This window comes from Mauremys mutica, chromosome 1 (assembly GCF_020497125.1).
Source record: "Mauremys mutica isolate MM-2020 ecotype Southern chromosome 1, ASM2049712v1, whole genome shotgun sequence".
NCBI classification, from domain to species: domain Eukaryota; kingdom Metazoa; phylum Chordata; order Testudines; family Geoemydidae; genus Mauremys; species Mauremys mutica.
Window position 1 is genome coordinate 191,266,309 of NC_059072.1, and position 17,809 is coordinate 191,284,117.

The 17,809-nt window shown below is 39.6% G+C and overlaps 7 pseudogenes; all 7 read right to left on the reverse strand.

Annotated features, from left to right (window-relative positions):
- Positions 1–257: 257 nt before the first annotated feature.
- LOC123354038 lies at positions 258–2,845 on the reverse strand (annotated as a pseudogene).
- Positions 2,846–2,886: 41 nt separating this feature from the next.
- On the reverse strand, positions 2,887–3,737 carry LOC123361962 (annotated as a pseudogene).
- Positions 3,738–3,923: 186 nt separating this feature from the next.
- LOC123361965 lies at positions 3,924–4,608 on the reverse strand (annotated as a pseudogene).
- LOC123354099 lies at positions 4,283–5,732 on the reverse strand (annotated as a pseudogene).
- Positions 5,733–6,749: 1,017 nt separating this feature from the next.
- On the reverse strand, positions 6,750–8,598 carry LOC123361964 (annotated as a pseudogene).
- Positions 8,599–12,743: 4,145 nt separating this feature from the next.
- On the reverse strand, positions 12,744–14,135 carry LOC123354165 (annotated as a pseudogene).
- A 30-nt stretch (positions 14,136–14,165) lies between these two features.
- LOC123361963 lies at positions 14,166–16,203 on the reverse strand (annotated as a pseudogene).
- Between the last annotated feature and the right edge of the window lie 1,606 nt (positions 16,204–17,809).

Sequence of the window (17,809 nt, forward strand, 5' to 3'; positions counted from 1 at the left end):
CTATGAATGGAAAGGAAAGACCTACAACTCTGAGTTATTAATTTGGTAAAGACCCATTCCAAGGTATAGCTGTAAGAAAAAAAAAAGCATGTTATTACGGTAAAAGATCCCTGTATAGAAGGTGATTAGTCAAATATTCTTTAAGCACTGTGAAATGTATGATATTTAAATCTTTCTGATATCCTATGGCTTTCATCTATACCAAATAAGAGGAACTATATCCTGATTCAATATCAGCAGATATTCCTCTATTTATTTCAAAGTATAAAAGTGGTCAGTAAATACAAAACTATATATCCTGTACAAGTGCCTGGAGAAAATATTAGATTGATGGTTGATGGAAGGGCTATATTGGTTAGGCTAGCTGAGAATCATCATAGTCCTATTAAGGGTAGTAGTAGTTGTATGTTTCGAGCTAAAAGTAGCGTTCGGCTGTTAGTTCGTTTATAGTTTGTGTTGGCTAGGCAGAAAAGTATTGATGATGATGTGGGCAATTATAAGTGTGATAGCCCCAGTGCATGCCCATTCGGTTCATGTTAGTGTTGCAGCGATGACTAAGCCTATATGACCCACGGATGAGTAAGCAATTAATGATTTTAGGTCTGTTTGGCGTAGGCAGATAAAACCGGTTATGATTACTCCCCATAGCGCTAATATTATGAATGGGTAGGTGAGCATTTTTAATGGTGGGGCTAGTGTTATTGTTATACGGAAATGCCATATCCTCCTAGTTTAAGTAGTACTGCTGCTAGGATTATTGACCCTGCGATTGGGGCCTCTACGTGTGCTTTAGGTAGTCATAGGTGTAATCCATATAAGGGTATTTTAATTATGAAAGCAGAAAATAGTGCGAGTCATCATATTGTGTGGGTTCATGGGTTTATTGTGTCAGGGTAGGTGGATAGTTGCAGTGTGCAAATAGATAGGGTGCCGCTGTAGGTTTGCGTGGTTAAGAGGGCTACTAGTAGTGGCAGAGACCCGATAAGAGTGTAAAATAGGAAGTAGATTCCGGCGTTTAGTCGTTCTATTTGGCCACCTCAATGTGTAATGATTACTAGTGTGGGGAGTAATGTAGATTCGAATGCGATGAAGAATATGATTAGTTCTGTAGTTGAAAAAGCTAGAATTAGTGAGATTTGTAGTAAAATGGTAATGAAAATAAAGGTTCGTTTTCGTGGAGTAGGTTCTATGATTAGATTGTTTTGGCCAGCTATGATTATTATTGGGGTGAGTCAACATGATAGGATGAGGAAGGGGGCGGAGATTTGGTCTACTCCTAGGTAGCAGTTGGAGAAAATTATTAATTCTGTGGAAGGTTTGAACCATTGTAGGCTTAGAAGGGCGATTCAGAAGCTGTGAGCTAATGCAGTTGGTCAAAGTTGTTTTGATTTACAGAGTATGATTGTCGGTAGTAATAAAATTATTGGAATTATTATTTTTAACATTGTAATAGATTTAGGTTTTGTAGGTGGCTTGAGCCGTGAGTCCGTGAGGATGCCACTAGTAATGATAAGCCCATGCCAGCTTCGCAAGCTGAGAAGGTTAATATTAGTATAGGGGCAAGTATAAATGATGAAGTTTCTAGTTGGATAGACCATATTGATAGGGCTATAAATAGGGATAGTATTATTCCTTCAAGACAAAGTAGGGTGGGGATTAGGTGGGCTTGGTGTAATAAAAACCCCAGGGTGCTAATGATAAAGGCGCAGAGAGAGGTAAAATGTATGGATGTGATCATTTGATAGCCGTGAAATTTAATCACGATTAACTAAGTCGAAATTAGTTGTCTTGTGTTAGACTAGCTATCTATTCTGCCCATTCTAATCCTCCTTGAATTCATTCGTAAAGGAGGCCCAGGGTTAGTAATGATATAATAATGAAGGCTCAGGTGAAGGTGTAGGTTGGATGTGGGAGTTGAATGGCTCATGGTAGAGGTAGTAGTAATGCGATTTCTAAGTCAAATAGGAGGAATAAAATTGCTACTAAGAAAGAATCGAATTGAGAATGGTGGACAAGTGGTTTTTAATGGGTCGAAGCCGCATTCATATGGGGATAATTTTTCGTTATCTGGGTTTGTTAGTGTGAATCAGTAGTTTAGTAATGTTAAAATTGTAGGTAGGGCCAGGTAAATTATTGTGATTGAAATTATTAGATTCATTACTTTTCTTTAGGGTTAAACTAAAACTTAGTGATTGGAAGTCACTTGTACTATTATACTAGAAAAGTATGAGCCTCATCAATAGATTGATACGTATAAGAAGAGCCATACAACGTCTACGAAATGTCAGTATCAAGCAGCTGCTTCGAATCCAAAGTGGTAGGTGGAGGTGAAATGGTGTTTAATTTGTCGCCGTAGGCATACAATTAAGAATGTGGATCCAATGATTACGTGTAGTCCGTGGAAGCCTGTTGCAACAAAGAATGTAGAACCGTATACGCCATCAGCGATTGTGAATGGTGCTTCATAGTATTCTATGGCTTGTAATGCTGTGAAGTATAGTCCTAATAAAATTGTGAGACTAAGAGCTTGAATGGTTTGGCTTCGGTTGGCTTCTATTAAGCTGTGGTGGGCTCAGGTGATTGTTACACCTGAGGCTAATAAGACTGCTGTGTTTAGTAAGGGCACTTCAAACGGGTTTAATGGTGTGATTCCTGTTGGGGGTCACTCCTCCTAGGTCTGGTGTAGGGGCCAGGCTTGAATGGTAAAAAGCTCAGAAGAATCCAATGAAGAAAAATACTTCTGATGTAATTAATAGGATTATGCCATATCGTAATCCTTTTTGTACTGGAGGGGTGTGATGTCCTTGGAAGGTCCCTTCTCGCACAATATCTCATCATCATTGGAATATGGTGAGTAGTATAATTGATAAACCTAGGATTATTAGCAATATTGAATTATAGTGAAATCATATGGCGAGGCCGGAAGTTATGAGTAATGCTGCTGCTGCACCTGTTAATGGTCACGGGCTTGGGTCTACTATGTGGTAGGCATGAGTTTGGTGGGCCATTAGATGTTTTCTTGTAGGTAGAGGCATAGAAGCAAGACAAATACGTAAGCTTGAATTATAGCTACCGCTAGCTCCAGGATTGTTAGTAAAAGGAGGATGGTTCCAGTTAGAATAGATAGGGTCGTTATTGTTGGTAATAGGGCTAGTACTGCAGTAGAAGTAAGTTGAATTAATAAGTGTCCGGCTGTCAGATTAGTTGTGAGTCGCACGCCTAGGGCTAAAGGTTGGATAAAGAGGCTGATTGTTTCGATAATAATGACTGGGATAAGTAGAGCTGGAGTCCCTTCTGGTAATAAATGTCCTAGTGATGTTGTTAGTTGATTTCGAAGACCTGTGAGTACTGTGGCGAGTGATATTGGGATGGCTAGTCCTATGTTTATGGAGAGTTGGGTGGTAGGGGTAAATGTGTATGGTAACAGTCCTAATAGATTGGTTATTAAGAGTATGGCTATCAGTGATGTTAGGATAATAGCTCATTTGTGCCCTGTTTTGTTAATGGGCAGTATTAGTTGTTTTGTAAATAAATTGATTGTTCATACTTGTAGAGTTGACAGGCGATTGGTTAGTCATCGGTTGTTTGGAGTTGGGAAAATGATTGATGGTATAAGTAGGGCTAAAATAATTAACGGTATTCCTAGGATTTGTGGGCTTATAAATTGATCAAAGAATGTTAAGTTCATGGTCAGGTTCATGGGTTTGTGTTAGTTATTTTATTGTCTTTGTTGATAGGGTTATTTGTGGATAGATAAAATGAGATTTTTGGTTGCAGGATTATGGTGTATGCTAATCATGTGGAGGAGAAAATTAAGAATCATGGGTCGGGGTTTAGTTGCAGCATATCACTAAGGAGGGCGGAGAGTTCTCTTTTTCTAGCTTAAAAGGCTAGCGCTATCCTGTTTAGCTTCTATAGTGGTTAGGAGAGTATTAGTGAAGATCAGCTTTCGAAGTGTTTTAAGGGTACAGATTCTACTACAATTGGCATGAAGCTATGGTTAGCTCCACAGATTTCTGAACATTGTCCATAGAATACTCCTGGGCGTGCTATAATGAAGGTTGACTGGTTTAATTGCCCTGGGACTGCATCTGCTTTTACGCCCAATGATGGAATTGCTCATGAGTGTAAAATGTCTTCGGCTGAGATTAGCATTCGGATTGGGGATTCTATTGGTATTACCACGAGATGGTCTACTTCTAGAAGTCGGAAATGTCCATTTGGAAGGCTTTGGGTTGGAATTATATAGGAGTCAAATTCAAGATTTTTGTAATCAGTATACTCATATGTTCAATATCATTGATGTCCTATGGCTTTAATAGTTAGGTGTGGGTTGTTGATTTCGTCTATTAGGTAAAGAACTCGTAGGGATGGTAGTGCGATGGTGATTAGGACGATAGCTGGCAAGACAGTTCAAATTATTTCTACTTCTTGAGCATTTATAGTGTTGGTGTATGTTAGTTTAGTTGTTATTATTAGGGTGATGATATAGAGTACCAGGGTGCTAATTAAGAATACAATTATTAGGATGTGATCATGAAAGTGGTGGAGTTCTTCTATGATGGGTGATATTGTGTCTTGAAATCCTAATTGAAATGGATGTGCCATTAAGTCGTAAAGGGCTTAAACCTATAATTTAACCTTGACAAGGTTAAGTAATGTGTTTTACTAACGTCTTGTAAGAAGGAAACATAAAGGTTATGTGATTGGCTTGAAACTAGTTTAAGGGGGTTCGATTCCCTCCTTTCTTGGGTTTGAACATGGGCTCTTCGTAGGTGTGGTATGGGGGTGGGCAGCCATGTAATCATTCTAAATTAGTAGTTGTGAGTTCGACTGTTATTACTTTTCGTTTTGAAGAGAATGCTTCTCAAATAATGAATATTATTATAATTACTGCTATTAGGGAGATTAGAGATCCGATGGATGAGATAGAATTTCATAGGGTGTATGCATCTGGGTAGTCAGAGTAACGTCGTGGTATTCTGGCTAGACCTAAGAAATGTTGGGGGAAAAAGGTGATGTTAACGCCTGCAAATATTACTCCGAAGTGGATTTTCGCTCAAGTTTGGTGTAATGAATACCCAGTGAAGAGTGGGAATCAATGGGTGAATCCTGCTATAATAGCGAATACAGCTCCTATAGAGAGAACATAATGGAAGTGTGCTACTACATAGTAGGTATCATGTAATACAATATCTAAGGATGAATTGGCTAGCACAATGCCTGTAAGACCCCCGATAGTAAATAGGAAGATAAAGCCAAGTGCTCATAATATAGCAGCATCTCATTTAATCATCCCTCCGTGTAGAGTGGCTAGCCAGCTAAATACTTTTACTCCTGTTGGGATAGCAATAATTATTGTTGCGGATGTAAAATAAGCTCGGGTGTCTACATCTATCCCAACAGTAAATATGTGGTGGGCCCATACAATAAAGCCCAGGAACCCGATGGATATTATTGCTCAAACTATTCCTATATATCCGAATGGTTCTTTTTTACCGGCGTAATAGGTAACAACATGTGAAATCATGCCAAATCCTGACAAGATTAAGATGTATACTTCAGGATGACCAAAGAATCAAAATAGATGTTGGTATAAAATTGGGTCCCCTCCCCTGGAAGGGTCGAAGAAGGTTGTATTTAGGTTTCGGTCTGTGAGTAGTATAGTAATACCTGCGGCGAGTACTGGTAGCGAGAGTAGTAATAGGACGGCTGTGATAAGTACCGATCATACAAATAAAGGTGTTTGGTACTGCGATATGACTGGAGATTTTATGTTAATTGCTGTGGTGATAAAGTTGACGGCCCCTAAAATTGATGACACACCAGCTAGGTGAAGGGAAAAATAGTTAGATCTACAGAGGCGCCAGCGTGGGCCAGGTTTCCAGCTAATGGTGGATATACAGTTCAGCCTGTGCCTGCGCCTGCTTCAATTCCCGAGGAAGCTAGAAGTAAAAGTAGGGATGGGGGTAGAAGTCAGAAGCTTATATTGTTCATACGCGGGAATGCTATATCTGGCGCTCCAATTATTAAGGGTACAAATCAGTTTCCAAAGCCACCGATTATAACAGGTATGACCATGAAGAAAATTATGATAAAGGCATGGGCTGTAACGATAAAGTTATAGATTTGGTCGTCCCCTAGGAGGGCTCCCGGTTGGCTTAATTCTGCACGGATTAACAAATTTAGTGCTGTGCCTACTATACCTGCTCAGGCCCCAAAAATCAAATATAGGGTGCCAATGTCTTTATGGTTTGTAGAAAAAAATCAACAGGTTAAAAACACAGGTAAGATGGCTGAATGTTTAAGCCTTGGGCTGTAGACCTTTTTATAGAGGTTTGATTCCTCTTCTTATCAAACTCCGTGGTGAAATTCATATCAAATTGCAAATTTGAAGATACACTTTTATCGGTGTCGGGGTTTTCCCGCTTTTTAGAGAGCGGGAAAAGTAGGCAAAAGCCCGCTGGATTGGGTGTTTAGCTGTTAACTAAATTGTCATGGGATCGAGGCCCATTTGTCTAGTAAGGCCTTAGCTTAATTAAAGTGTTTGAGTTGCATTCATTAGAATAAGATAGAGTCTTGTAGGTCTTAGCAGAAACTAAGAGGTTTTATCTCTTGTTTGGGGCTTTGAAGGCCCCTGGTTTAAGTATGGGTCAGATCCTAAGTTTCTAGATAATGGCTGATAAGGTGGGTACGATTGGAAGTAGGGCGGCGGATAGTATGATTATTGGGGTAAGATAGTGTGTTGGGTTGGGTTTGTGTCATCATTGTTGCGAAGAGCTGGTGGAGTTTGGAGATAATGTAATGGTTGCTTGGTATGAGGTTCGTAGGTAGCAGAATAGGCTTAGTATTGATATAATGATTATTGTAGTGGCGGTGAAGCATATGTGTTGTTTAGACAATTCTTGAATGATTAATCATTTGGGCATAAATCCTGTTAGTGGTGGCAGACCCGCTAGTGATATAAGGATGAGTATTATTGTGGCGTTCAGCATTGGTAGCTTTGTCCATGATGTTATTATTACGGAAACTTTGTTTATTTCTAGGAGTTCAATTATCAGGAATATTGTGGAGGTTATAATGGCATATGTGTTAATATTATGAGTTTTGGGGATAAGGTAAGAATTGTGATTATTCATCCCAGGTGGGCGATAGAGGAAAATGCTATGATTTTTCGTAGTTGGGTTTGATTTAGCCTGCCCCATCCTCCAATAATAATAGACGTCAGTCCTAGTATCACTATTAAGAGTGTGTTTATAGATTGGGCTGTTAGTAGTAGTAAGGATAGTGGTGCTAGTTTTTGTCAGGTGGTTAAGATTATGGCTGTTATTGTAGTGGCTCCTTGTAGTACTTCTGGCAATCAAAAATGGAAGGGGGCTAATCCTAGTTTGATAGCTAGGGCTGTGGTGAGGATTACACATGAGGGTGTATCTGATATTTGGGTAATGTCTCATTGGCCTGTTTGTCATGCATTGGTAGTGCTAGAAGCTAGGATTAGTGTTGAGGCGGCTGCTTGTGTTAGGAAATATTTAGTAGCTGCTTCGATTGCTCGGGGGTGATGTTGTTTGGCGATTAATGGGGTGATAGCTAAGGTACTGATTTCTAGGCCTATTCATGCTAAGATTCAATGGTCACTGGAAATTGTGAGTAGTGGTCCTATGATTAGGCTAGTAATAATGATTGTGCTTGCATGTGGGTTCATTAGTACAGGAAGGATTTTAACCAACATTTTTGGGGTATGGGCCCAAGAGCTTAATTAGCTGACTTTACTAGGATATAGTATAATGGAAGTATTGGAAGTTTTGATCTCTCTGGTGTAGGTTCAAGTCCTATTTTTCTAAGGAGACGAGGGGATTTTAACCTCTATTATTCACCCTATCAAGGTGGTCCTTTAATTCAGGCACGTGTCCTATGGTATTGGTGGGAGTCCTGATAAGGTGATTGGTATTGATATGTGTCAGAAGCATAGTGCTAAGGTGATTGGGAGGAAGTTTTTTCATAGGAGGTGTATGAGTTGGTCATATCGGAATCGTGGGTAGGAGGTTCGAATTCATAGGAATCCTGCTGATAGAAGTATTGCCTTTGAGATTAGTGATAGGGTGAATAATTCTGGAGTACTGTTGATGTGGGCGGGATTTAGGAATAGAATGGCGGTTAGAGTGTTTATTATTAGGATGTTTGCGTATTCTGCCAGGAAGAATAAGGCGAAGGGACCAGCAGCGTATTCGACGTTAAACCCGGATACGAGTTCAGATTCACCTTCGGTTAAATCAAATGGTGCTCGGTTAGTTTCAGCTAGTGTGGAAATATATCATATTGTTATTAGTGGTCAGGAGGAGAATATTAAGTATATAGGTTCTTGTACTGTTGTAAATGTTTGTATATTAAATCCCCCTGAGAAAAGGATTATGGAAAGTAGAATGATTCCTAGGGTTACTTCATATGAGATAGTTTGAGCTACTGCCCGTAGGGCCCCTATTAGGGCGTATTTCGAGTTTGAGGCTCATCCGGATCATAAAATTGAATAGGCCATGAAACTGGAAATGGGAATTAAAAATAAAAGGCCTAAGTTAAGGTCGGCTAGTGGGAAGGGTATGGGGAGAGGGAGTCAAATTGATAGGGCTAGTGTTAGGGCTATGATTGGTGAAATAGTAAATAATGTGATTGATGAATTTAGCGGGTAGATTGGTTCTTTAATAAATAATTTTACGCCATCTGCTACTGGTTGAAGTAGTCCTTGTGGCCCTACAGCGTTAGGGCCTTTTCGAAGTTGTATATAGCCGAGTACTTTGTGTTCAATTAGGGTGAAGAAAGCTACGGCAATGAGGATTGGGATTATGTATATTAGTGGTGATATTAGGTTAATTAGTAGTATTTTCATAATTGGAAAGGGGAATTAATCCCCTGAATAAAGGGTTTAGGCCTTTTGCATTTACACCTGGCTCTGCCATCCCAATTAGGCCCTTTTTTAGGGCTGTGGTTTGTTTGTCTTATTATTAGTTGAGTTGTTTTCACTAATGTAAGGTAAGGCTTGTTTTTAGTATAGGCCTTGTCTTTTCGGTCCTTTCGTACTAGAAAAGACTTAAGTTTATAGATAGAAACCAACCTGGATTGCTCCGGTCTGAACTCAGATCACGTAGGACTATTAATCGTTGAACAAACGAACCCTTGATAGCGGCTGCACCATCAGGATGTCCTGATCCAACATCGAGGTCGTAAACTCCATCGTCGATAGGAACTCTAGGATGGGATTGCGCTGTTATCCCTGGGGTAGCTTGGTTCGTTGATCAAGTATATTGGATCGTTTTGCCGGAAGCACTTTGGGCGGTGGGTCTAGGTTTAGAGAGAATTCTTTTTTCGGAGGTTTTATTTTACTCCGAGGTCGCCCCAACCGAAAATATAAATCAGATGCTAGTTTGATGTGGACCCGTAGGTGGGTGTCAGTGATAGTTGATTTGTATTTGAAGTTCCACAGGGTCTTCTCGTCTTATAATGTTATTCCTGCTTTTGCACAGGAAGATCAATTTCCACTGATTATTTGTAAGAGACAGGTAGAACCTCGTTTGGCCATTCATTCCAGTCTTTATTTAAAAGACAAGTGATTACGCTACCTTTGCACGGTTAGGATACCGCGGCCGTTTAACAATGTCACTGGGCAGGTATTACCCCTAATACTTGTGTGGCTAGGGGCTATGTTTTTGGTAAACAGTCGGGCTCGTTTATTTGCCTAGTTCCTTTTACAAATTTTAATCTTTCTTGTGTGCGCTCCTGTGTTGGGTTAACAGTTAGGTCTATAGGGTGGTTTAAAATGTTGTTGTTTTATAGTGGTGGTTGTTAATAGTCAGTAGTTTGTTGTGACTTAAGTTAGTGCGTTAGACAAGTTTTGTCTTCTTGTTACTCATTTTAGCATTAGTTCCTCTATTTAAGTAGAGTGGCTCAATATTGTCAGGGGAAAAATTTTTATGTTACTATTTAATAGTGAGTGGGTGGGCTTTGACGCTTTCTTTGGTGATGGCTGCTTTAAGGCCTACGGTCATTGTATTTTGGTGTTTTGTCCTCTGTTGTTAGGTTGTATCCTTTTTCAATTGGGCTGTACCCCAACTGAATAAATCTTAAACTTTTCTTTTTACTTTAGGTTGTTTTTAGAAAGTTTAAGGTTGAACTTATATTCTTTTATTGAGCAACCAGCTATCACCAAGTTCGTTAGGCTTTTCACCTCTACTTATAGGTCTTTCCACTCTTTTGCCACAGAGACGGATTTAGCCTTGGTGCGGCTGCCTTTAAGTAGCTCACTTGGTTTCGGGGATTCAGACTTTAGGGCTCTTTGCTTGAATATGCTGGCTAAATCATGATGCAAAAGGTGTAAGGATTAATCTTTGCTTTTTATGGCTTAGTGAGTATTTCATTGTTTTTCATCTTTCCCTTGCGGTACTGTATCTATTACTCCAACAATCTTTTCTATCGCCCATACTAAGATGGTGAAAATGTTTTGGTTGGTTTTGGTAGGATGGTTTTGTTTGTTAAGTTTTTTGTTTTATGGTTGGGCTAGGTTGTTGCTCAAAATAGTCCTGTTTTAATGTACATCTTTCAGGTGTAAGCTGAATGCTTTTGATTAAGCTATATTTTGAATGTTCCAAGTACACCTTCCGGTGTACTTACCTTGTTACGACTTGCCTCATCTGTTTGTTTATTGTGGGTTTATTTATGTTGGTTGAGTTATTTGAGGAGGGTGACGGGCGGTGTGTGCGCACCTCAGGACCGACTTAAATTGGGCGTTCTGATCCCGGTTTACTGCTAAATCCTACTTGTGGGACTTATTTCATAGTTCCTTTCCGTAAATGTATTTCTAGTATAGAAAATGTAGCCCATTTTTCCCATCTCAATTAGCTACACCTTGACCTGACTTGTTAACTGTTTTTAGTTATTTTGCTTACTTTTATGGCCCTCATGGGGTAGGCTGGTGACGGTGGTATATAGGCGGGATTGGCAAGAGACGGTGAGGTGGATCGTGGATTATCAATTATAGAACAGGCTCCTGTAGGGGGTTTTGAGGTACCGCCAAGTCCTTAGAGTTTTAAGCGTTTTGCTCGTAGTTCTCTGGCGGATATTTTTGTGCATTAAATATCTAAGTTTAGGGCCAAGCATAGTGAGGTATCTAATCCCAGTTTGTGTCTTAGCGATCGTGGGTTCAAATGACTCTATTGCATTAAGATTATTTTCATACTGGGGTAATGTATACTTTTACGTATGACAGTTGAGTGGAGGGTTTACCTTAATTTTTTAGATTATAATTATAGTCACATTTTACGCCGATTTTCTGTTAATTTGAGTTTCTTGTATAACCGCGGTGGCTGGCACAAGATTGACCAACTCTGTTTGCTGTAACTAAGTCAAGCTTATGCTTATTGCTTAATTTTTATCACTGCTGAGATATCCTTGGGGGTGTGGCAAAGCTAGGTGTTTTGGGCTGTCATGGTGTGCCTGATACCTGCTCCTTTTGTCTGATAGGACTGTTAGGGCATTTCCACTGGTGTGCTGATACTTGCATGTGTAAGTTTAGCAAAAAATAACAGCAAGGCTAGGACCAAATCTTTGTGTTTTTGGGGTATGTTGGTTACCCATCTTGGCAACTTCAGTGCCATGCTTTGCGATAAGCTACAATAACTATATGAGATATATATATAATGGTAATATAAATATAATATATATTATATATTATATATAATATAATAATATAATAATATAATAATATATATGGGAGAGACATAGTGGTTTTTATTAGAATTGTTTAGTTTAGTAGGTATCTTGTTTTGCAACAGTACCTTATAGCTAGCATTTGTGCCAGTTTAGTTGCTCTCGGATTTAGGGGTTTGACGAGAAGTAAGTGGCTATTCGGGCTAGGTGTTAGTTTTGACGGGGGTAGGGGGGTTTAGCTAAAATAAAATATATCTAGTTAACGAATGGTTTGAGATTACTGTCGTGAGTTTTTGTAAAAATATATGTCTTACAAGCATTAACTTAATAATACCATATCAATTTTGCCAGACCAATCAATTTGAACATAGGTCCAGTTTCAAGTTGGCAGGTATCAGTTATGAGGGCCTGAGAACAGAAAGAGAAAAAGAGAACTACTATATGCATTTAAGAGCACAATATGCCAGGTTATAAATCCAATGTATAGAACACATTAACCAGAGGCCTTTTAAAGAGGAACGAATGAACTTCAATAATGCTATGTGCCTGAAAAAACAACCAGAGGCCAGAATAGATCAGTTATGTACGCCATCATTAAATGGGCCTGAAACTGGTAATGTTGTATCTTACTAACAAGGGTTGCTTATTTCTCGTGATTAGCTAGATTAAGAAATAACCAAATACTGGGCCATATTCATGGTGTAAAACAATTATGTAAGCTTATGTCCTTAAACCATTAATTTAACAATACCTAAATAATATCCATGTCTTAAGTAGAATATTATGTGTTAATCAAGCTTGTTAAGTCCTTAAAGAAATCAAGCAGTAATATTACTAGTGATATGCTAGGGGAAAAAAAATGAATGCACGATAATACATAGCAGGGTATAATAGACATCTCTTTGCAGGGCACGGGAGAATAAAATGGGTAACTTTTGGCGTTGCCAAAAGGTAGTTTAATAAAGATTCCGGTTTTGGGGACCGGGGATGAAGGCTTGGATCCTTCTCTTTTGATTACTTTAGGAAGATTGTAGTCTTCAGTCTTTGGTTTACAAGACCAATGCTTTGTAGATTAAGCTACTAGAGTATTTTTGGTTTAGTGTTTTGTTTTCAATTAGTCCTATGAGGGGTATAAGTGTTAGAAGGATTGTGAAGTATAGGATAGAGGCTGCTTGGCCGATAGTGATAAATGGATCTTCGACTGGTTGTCCTCCGATTCATGTAAGTACTAGTAGATCAGCTGTTAAGCATCAGAATAGGGCTTGGGTCAGTGGTCGGAATGAAGCTGTACGTTGTTTTGATGTGTGTAAGGTTGGCATTATAAATAGTACAAGGATAGAGGCTAGAAGGGCAAGTACGCCTCCTAGTTTGTTTGGGATGGATCGAAGGATTGCGTAGGCGAAGAGGAAGTATCATTCTGGTTTGATGTGGGGGGGAGTGGATAGGGGGTTAGCTGGTGTGAAGTTGTCTGGGTCGCCTAGAAGGTTTGGGGAGAATAATGCTAGGATTAGTAGAAGGGTGAGCATTAAGATGAGGCCTAGGTTTCTTTGTATAAGTATGAGCCATAGTAAAGTCCTCGACCAATGTGAAGGTAAATGCATATGAAGAAGATGGAGGCCCCATTGGCATGTATATTGTGGATAAGTCATCCGTATTGTACGTCTCGGGTGATATGGGCTACTGATGAGAATGCTAGTGAGATGTCTGGTGAGTAGTGTATTGCTAGGAAGATTCCGGTAGTGATCTGTAGGATTAGGCAGGTGCCTAATAGTGATCCAAAGTTTCATAAAGCAGAGATATTAGAGGGGGTTGGGAGGTCGATGAATGAGTTGTTGATAATTTTTACTATTGGGTGAGTTTTTTGTAGATTTGTGGTCATTAATGTTTTTGTAGTTGAATACAACAGTGGTTTTTCAAATCACGGGTCTTGGTTAAAGTCCAGGCAAGAACTATGATGTATTTTATGTTTTTATTTGGGTTTTGTTTTGTTTTTTGAATGGTGGGTGTCTCTTGTAATCCTTCTCCTTATTATGGGGTGGTTAGTTTAATTTTTGGTGTGCTTTCTGGGTGTGGGGTGTTGGTTGGTATAGGAGGGTCTTTTGTCTCTTTAGTTTTGTTTTTAATTTATTTAGGGGGGATATTAGTTATTTTTGCGTACTCATCTGCATTGATAGCGGAGCCTTTTCCTGTGGGTTGAGTAAGTTTGGAAGGGGTATTTTATGGATTATATTACCTTTTTATTATTGTAGTTTTTATAAAAATGGGCTGCGATTTGTGGAGTATTGAAGGGATTGGTGCTGATACTGTGGATGCTGGTGGGTTATATGCTGTTCGTTTAGATTTTAGTGGGATTTCATGGCTTTATTGTCTTGGCAGTGGGTTGCTTTTGGTCGCTGGTTGGGGGTTATTGTTGACGTTGTTTGTTGTGTTAGAGTTGGTTCGTGGACTGTCCCGGGGAGTGCTTCGTGCGATTAGGCCATGATAATTAGTAGTATGATTGATAGGATAAATGAAGTTATATAGACTTTGATGAGGCCTTTTTGTGACGAGATTAGTGTAATTGGGGTGATTTGTGATTTGGCTAGGCCCTTGGGGCCAATACTTTCATATCAGGATAAGTCAATTAGGGGGTGGCAGTGTTTTGGCTGAATTTTAGGTTAACTGTTGGGAATAAACGATGAACTAGAGTGTTAAAGTAGGCTAGTGAGTTGGAGAAGTTGTGGATATTAGAGGGTTTTGTGGATATTTTGTCGGTTATTGAAATTAATTCTAGAGCTAATAGTAGGCCCAGAGCTGTTATCGCTAGTGCTGCAATTTTTATGTATGTTGGTATTGTTGTTGGTGGGGTTTTTAGTGGTATGGTGTTTAGTGAGATGATAAGTCCGGCAATAATGCTGCCTATGGCAAGGCGAGTGATTGGGTTAATGACTGTGGAGTTGTTTTCATTTAGTAGTATAATGGAAGGATATCGGGGTTGTCCTGTTTGCACGAATGTTATAATTCGTAAGCTATAGATTGTGGTAAATGAGGTTGCGATTAGTGTTAAGAGTAGGGCTCAGGCGTTTAGGTATGATGTGTTTATAACTTCAATAATGGTGTCTTTGGAGTAAAATCCAGTTATGAATGGTATGCCTGTGAGTGCTATATTGCCAATGGTTAGACATGAGGAGGTGATTGGTAGGGGTTTGTGCAGTCCTCCTATTTTTTGAATGTCTTGTTCATCATTGAGGTTGTGGATGATAGAGCCGGAGCATAAGAATAACATGGCCTTGAAGAAGGCATGCATAGAAATGTGTAAGAAGGCTAGTTGTGGTTGGTTTAGACCAATAGTTACTATTATAAGGCCAAGTTGGCTTGATGTGGAGAAGGCAATGATTTTTTTGATGTCATTTTGGGTGAGAGCGCAGAATGCTGTAAATAAGGTAGTGGTAGCTCCTAGGCATAGACAGATTGAGAGGGCTAAATTACTGGTAGTTAGGATGGGGTGGATTCGGATGAGTAGGAAGATGCCAGCGACGACTATTGTACTGGAGTGTAGTAATGCTGAGACTGGGGTTGGGCCTTCTATAGCTGCCGGTAGTCAGGGGTGAAGGCCGAATTGAGCTGATTTTCCCGTTGCAGCTAAGATAAGGCCAAGGAGTGGGAGTAGTGGAATTGGGTTTGTGTTGGCAAAGATTTGTTGGAGTTCTCATGTATTTATGTTTATTGCTAATCAAGATACGCTAAGAATTAGTCCAATATCTCCTGTGCGGTTGTAAAGGATAGCTTGTAGAGCTGATAAGTTTGCTTCTGTCCGTCCTCGTCATCATCCGATTAGTAGGAAAGATATAATTCCTACTCCTTCTCAGCCGATGAAGAGTTGGAGTATGTTGTTGGCTGTTACTAGAATTATTATGACTACTAGGAAGGTTAGTAGGTATTTGAAGAATTTTGTGATGTAGGGGTCCGCAGATATATATCAATGGGTAAATTCTAGGATAGATCATGTGACGTATAAGGCAATGGGTACGAATATAATGGAGTACTTGTCGAATTTAAAGCTTATGTTGATGTTGAATGTAAATATGTTCGATCAGTGGAGATTAGTGATGATTGATTCGATATCTAGATGGATGAAGATGATTAATGGAATTAGGGCAGTGAAGAATGCTGTTTTTACAGTTGTTTTTGTTTTTGTAACTAACCATTATTTGATAGGGTACGTGGGTATTATTAGGGGTAGTGTTAGTATGAGTAATGTTAGAAGGAGGGTGGAGTTTATTATTAGTGAAGTCATTACTTTTACTTGGAGTTGCACCAAGGGTTAATGGCCCCTAAAACCAGTGGATTGCTTCTATCCTTTAAAAGTGAGGGAGCCGAGGTGGTTAGTCTCAGACATAGGAGTTAGCAGTTCTTATTGTATAATACCTCTCTCGGTTTATAAGGAGATTTTAACTCCTATTTTTAGAGTCACAGTCTAATGTTTGTTTTGAAACTATATTAACGGTGCAATGCGCTTAGGCGCCTTGGATTAATTCTGGTTTTACTATTAACAGCGCTATTGGTAATATGTGAAGTATTATGAGCAGATGTTCTCGTGTATGGGTTGGGGGAATTGTTTTTGTGTGTGAAGGGGTTTCTCCTCATTGTGTGGTGATTAGTATGTATAGGGTATAGGCGGCGGTTAGTAGGGTTCCTAATCCTGTTATTAGGATGGTAGTATTTGATCAATTGAATAATGAGACAATAATGTTTAGTTCTCCTATTAGATGTCTCAATATTCCATTAGTGTTAGTTGAAGCTGGGTTCTATTTATCAAAAGGGAGACTTTATCCCTAATATCATAGCTAGCTTTTTTACCTTGAAGTCTTACTGTTAAACATGGCATCAGGGCTAGGTTGGGATTTTAACAAGAGTCTGTCTACATTGCACAGTAAATGTGGTCTGAGGGTCTGGCACCTGCAGACCTATTCTCTCCAAGTTCATGCTCCAGCATACACAAGCGCCTCATACCTGTTGTGACAGACTGACAATATCCTGGACAAACCTTATGAATTAAGATAAACATTACTGAATTAAGTTGAACCTTACTGAATTAGGGTTAATACCTCTGGTGTCCATTGTATAAATGTAATTGTGTATGTGTTATTGTGGAATGCTATGTACCTTCTCTAGTAGGAATGAGATGCTAATGTATTTCCTTGTATCAGACTTTTGAAGCCACTCCTTGGAGAGGTTTACATATCGTACCTCAAACTGGATTCTCCAGGGACCAACAGACAAATAAAGTATTTTTGAATAAATACCCTGGTTTTAAATCAGCACAGGGCTTTCTTCCTTATCCAGCAAATAGACAGGACCTCTGGTCCATGGAGAACCCCACTCTTTAGGGGAGGATTGGAAGGACTGGGCCTGCTGAGGCCACATAAGATTGAGTGCTTCTTCTGAGCTGAATCTGTGATGAACTTCTGAACAGAAAGGAAACAGCATGGTTGGGGTATTGAAAGACTGCTCCTACCAAAGTCCATGTTAGGATTGGAGAGGGGGTCCTCTGGGAAGCTTACTAGTATACATATAGTTTCTTTTTTTGTTTTAATTTGTTCTCTGAAGTGCTTTTACCTCAAGAATAAAATAGGCTTGCATAAGAAGTGCTCTGTGGGGTAACTTATAATTGTTGACAATGACTCTTATCAATCGCTGAAGAGAAAGCAAGCAGCAGTGCTTGGGCAGCCTGCCTCTATTGGGAATAACACAGTGAAGGCAGAGAACTGTGCAGCTACTCAGAAGGGAATGAGATGCCGGTCTCCACCCAAGAAAGACAGGGGCTGGGCAGCTGAAAGCTGAGGGGAGATGCCCTTGCTCAAACCACTGGGGGGAAATACACGTGAAATGGCTCTAAACTGTGACATCTCTGCTGACATGTCCACATTTTATTACATAGACATGAGTCAGACATGGTTGGTTCTGGGAGTCATATCCCAGGGTTCTTAGCACCCTTCCTAACAGTAGCCACTATGTGACTTGGTTATTTGTGTGTTGTGGGAGTACTTGTCTGTCCTGCAACACTTGACCAGAAGTTCTCTTAGCCCTTCAACACATCAATTTTAGCCATTTTTGGATCTGCATGCTTCCTGTA